The 3,880-nt window shown below is 39.1% G+C and overlaps 1 long non-coding RNA gene across 1 annotated transcript; it reads left to right on the top strand.

Moving 5' to 3' along the window:
- The first annotated feature begins 966 nt into the window (after positions 1–966).
- Positions 967–2,406, top strand: LOC112844702 (uncharacterized). Its single transcript, XR_003217439.1, has 3 exons — positions 967–1,307; positions 1,400–1,464; positions 2,186–2,406. It is a non-coding gene; the product is annotated as an uncharacterized LOC112844702 (long non-coding RNA).
- Positions 2,407–3,880: the final 1,474 nt, after the last annotated feature.

The following is a 3,880-nucleotide window of genomic DNA, read 5'->3' as shown; positions in this document are numbered from 1 at the left end:
CCTTGCCTTAATATCCAAAGTTGCACTTGTATTTAAACTCATAAATGCGTTATAAAAATTACTGATTAATTTTGGGGAGGAATTACTTTGAAATATTTTTAGAAATATTTCCTCAATGGGTGAGGGCTCCAAAACTTTCCTCCATTCTTTATGTTTTGTCAAAAAGCTTCTTAGCTGCAGAAATCTAAAAAAGTCAGAAGAAGGAAGCCGAAACTGACCTGGCTCATCTAACTCCTTTGCTACAGATTCTGGTAGTGTTTTTAAATTGATCTTTTCTAAGAAATCAGATAGTGTATTGTCATCTTTACATGTATCTGAATTTTTATATAATGACTCGAAAAAATTGGCAAAGCAACTTGCAATTTGATTTGGTTTAGTAATTAGGGTTTGATCTGACTTCAACTTTTGGACCATATTACAAGTTTGCTGTTTCCTGAGTCTTATTGCCAGCAATCTACTAGCCCTACTACCCTGTTCATAGTACTTTTGTTTAATGAATCTTAAATTGCCCTCAATTTTCTCGTTTATTAAACTATTAAGTTCACTACGTAACATTTTAAGATCGGAAACCAAATTGGCTGTGCTTTTTTGTGTTGTTGCTCTAGGTGTTTTATTTTGGCCTCCAATTCACACCGCCTAGCCTCTTTTTTTTTTTTCCTGGCACTTGCAAATGATATTATGCGACCTCTAATGAATGCCTTGGCGCAGTCCCAGAGAGTTAAAGGCGATATCTCCGGAGTTGTGTTCAACTCCAAGTAAGTATTTAGTTCAATATGTATGAACTCACAAAACTGGCTATCATTTAGGAGTGAGGCATTTAATCGCCAAAGTTTTAGTTTTGGTTTCAATCCTAAGTCCCATGAGAGTGATAACGGTGCATGGTCAGATAGTGTAATTGGTAATGTAACCCAGTGAGTTTACACGACTCAGTAATGCAACACAACATGTTATTGTTAACTTTGATTCATCATTACTCTGTTAATCACAGAGTTGAGATAAAGTATATCAATAATAAAGGATAAATAATATAAATATAAAAATAAAACCCCAAAGAGTATATTTAACACCCCCTACTGGTTAGGAGGTAACAAGTCCCGCCTTCCCCTGCTCAGTACCGTCACTTGTGCTCAGACACAGAGAGAGACGGAGGTGCACGAGACCATTGCTGATTTTCGTTGCCAAGCTTGTTGCTGGAAAATAATTATTAACTTGGTAAATTGAGCAAATATTCATACCGGAGATCTGCATGGACCTTGGAGAACCGGACCTGATTTTTTGTGAACATTTTGGACTTTGAAACCATCGCGGTGAGTCGGAAGCTCTTAAGCTAACCTTGAAGCTAAAAAGCTAACAAGAAGCTGCTTTTTAGGGAATATAATGGCCAATTTCAATGTTGTAGATCTGCACGGGTGTGGATGAAGCGGACAAGATCCTCTCTGAGAGTTGAACATTAGAAGCGTGCTGGTGAGTTAAACTGGGACTGGGCGAATCAGGCTAATTGAAAAGCTAACTAGCCTAATGCTCATAGCTGTAGCTGTAGCTGACCACGTTTTCACTGTGGGAGAACACACGGGGTTTCTCACGGAGTTCAGCCACTCTGAGCACTCAGCTTGTGTGCTGATGATGGTTTAGTATTACTTGTTGAATATTAAATGCACTAAAATAAGATGATGGGATAAGTTAATTTTGATCTTAAAGGTTATGAATCTATTTTATTTTTTTTGTTACATTTGATGCTTGAGCGACATTGTATAGATGTCCCTGCATATTCTTATTGTGCCAATGCCTTACCACATACTGTAAAACTACAGCATGTGGGCTTTTGTATACTTTTTGTTAATTTTATTTTGTACATTGAGTGTAATTTACATATTGCTTCATTGCTATGCAGTGCAAAGCAATGCTCCTGTAATTCAGTTAAAGGAGCAGTACTGTAAAAAATAATCTACCATAGTTCATGGTTTATTTATGATTTCTGATAGAATTGTGCACCTTGATGATAGAATAAGCTGATTGTGATTTAAAGATTGCATTCATGATTAAGATGCACTGTATAGACTATAGTTAGAAATTTGAATTAATGTTTTGTGCTTGTTTTGTTATAGCACTTGCATTATTTACTCATATGGCCATATGCATCACTATAGTGTGTGAACTGAATTAGTAATAGCCCTGTTGTTTACAGGCTAGGTTTTTTTGTGGGATCGTGAGACCTGGATTTCTTCCTGACGAGGAAGATGGCGAGCCTTTCCCTTTGAACCGAACCACAGCCATTCCGAGTTGGCCCAGAAGGGCAGGTTGCTCTTCTCTCACGAACAATTGCAACAGTGCGGTAGGACGAAATCGCACCAGTCACAGACTTTTGACCTCTTGGATTTGACTTGACTGAACACTGACTATTAAGCCGGCAAGACTGACATATCTGAGCTCAGATAAGATTCTGGTTATTATTATTATTATTGCTGTCACTGTATTTTATTTCATGTTTTCATTCCTGTTATGAAGTGCTGTTAAATTGTTGCTAAATAGTTTAATACAATTCAAAGCAACTTTACCTGTGGCTCCAGTCATTCTTCTCCACGCAACTCACTTTATCTCTCCTACGAATCTAGCTATTGGCCCATTCTCTCCATCTTGCTTTAATATCCCCTACCCTATCCTGTACTTGGCTACAGTAAGATTTCAATATTGTCAATGCTATGCTCTTCTGTTTTAGAGGTAAAAAAGAAATCTATCCTGGAATAGGATACATGTCTATGCGAGTAAAAAGTATAATCTCTGACTCTAGGAAACTTATTTCTCCAGACATCAATTAGTCCCAGTTCAGTTGTTAAATGTTTTAGAGCAGTAGTTCCCAAACTAGCGTACGCGTACCCCCAGGGGTACGCAACTGGCTGTAGGGGGTACGCGAGGGTCGGGGTTTGAGTGGGGATCACAAATGTTAAAAGCCAAAATTTGCGCTAATGCAGTTTTATGTGGCTCTCAAATACATGACTATATACCACCCTCTGGTGTTCAGCAAAAAATAGCTCTAACAAAATACATGGGCGTGACTTGCCCAAATGACTGACACCGAACAGTTAAAGTTGCCTCCAAGCATTCGGTGCTGCGCGAAAATGGACAAGTGGTTTAGGAGAAAAAAAGGCCCTACCACAGAGACACCGGCCACAACAACCGATCAGCTCATATCTGAAGATGCATTTTCCAGTGACTGCACAGGTGATTGTTCAAAAACAATGTGTTCCTCAGATTTGGATGCTAGCACGGATGTATCTGTCGTTGCTAGCCAAGCGGCTAGCATAGCAGGAGCCAGTCATGTGGAAAATGATGAAGTGTCTGATGCGGAGCGTCAAAGTGGGAGAAAACATGACAGCTCGGACTGTAACACAACCTCCTCAAAGAAGCGCAAATATGATGACAATTATGTTTCGCTGGGGTTCACGTGTATAAATATTGGTGGATTTTCCTGGCCACAATGTGTTATTTGTGCAAAAGTATTGTCTCAAAACTCAATGAAACGTTCACTTTTGCGCAGACATTTAGAGATAAATCATCCCCATTTGAAAAATAAACCAAGAGAATATTTTGAGCGACAGCTCAAGTAAAACCTGCATTCAAGTGCCAGATCTTATGAATAAAAACAGACTACAAGCATCTTACATGGTCAGTTACAGAGTGGCTAAAACCAACAAACCCCACACTATTGTGGAGGACCTCATTCTCCCTGCTGCTTTAGATATGGTAGGGACAATGTTGGGGGAAAAGGCAAAAAAGACAATACAGTCCATTCCATCATCAAACAATACTGTCTCACGGCGCATCAGTGCAATGTCAGAAAATGTTTTACAGCAGCTACTTCTGCGCATAGGCCACAGTGAAT

The sequence above is a fragment of the Oreochromis niloticus genome, unplaced genomic scaffold, assembly GCF_001858045.2.
Source record: "Oreochromis niloticus isolate F11D_XX unplaced genomic scaffold, O_niloticus_UMD_NMBU tig00000768_pilon, whole genome shotgun sequence".
Classification (NCBI taxonomy): domain Eukaryota; kingdom Metazoa; phylum Chordata; class Actinopteri; order Cichliformes; family Cichlidae; genus Oreochromis; species Oreochromis niloticus.
This window is presented reverse-complemented; position numbering and strand designations above follow the sequence as displayed.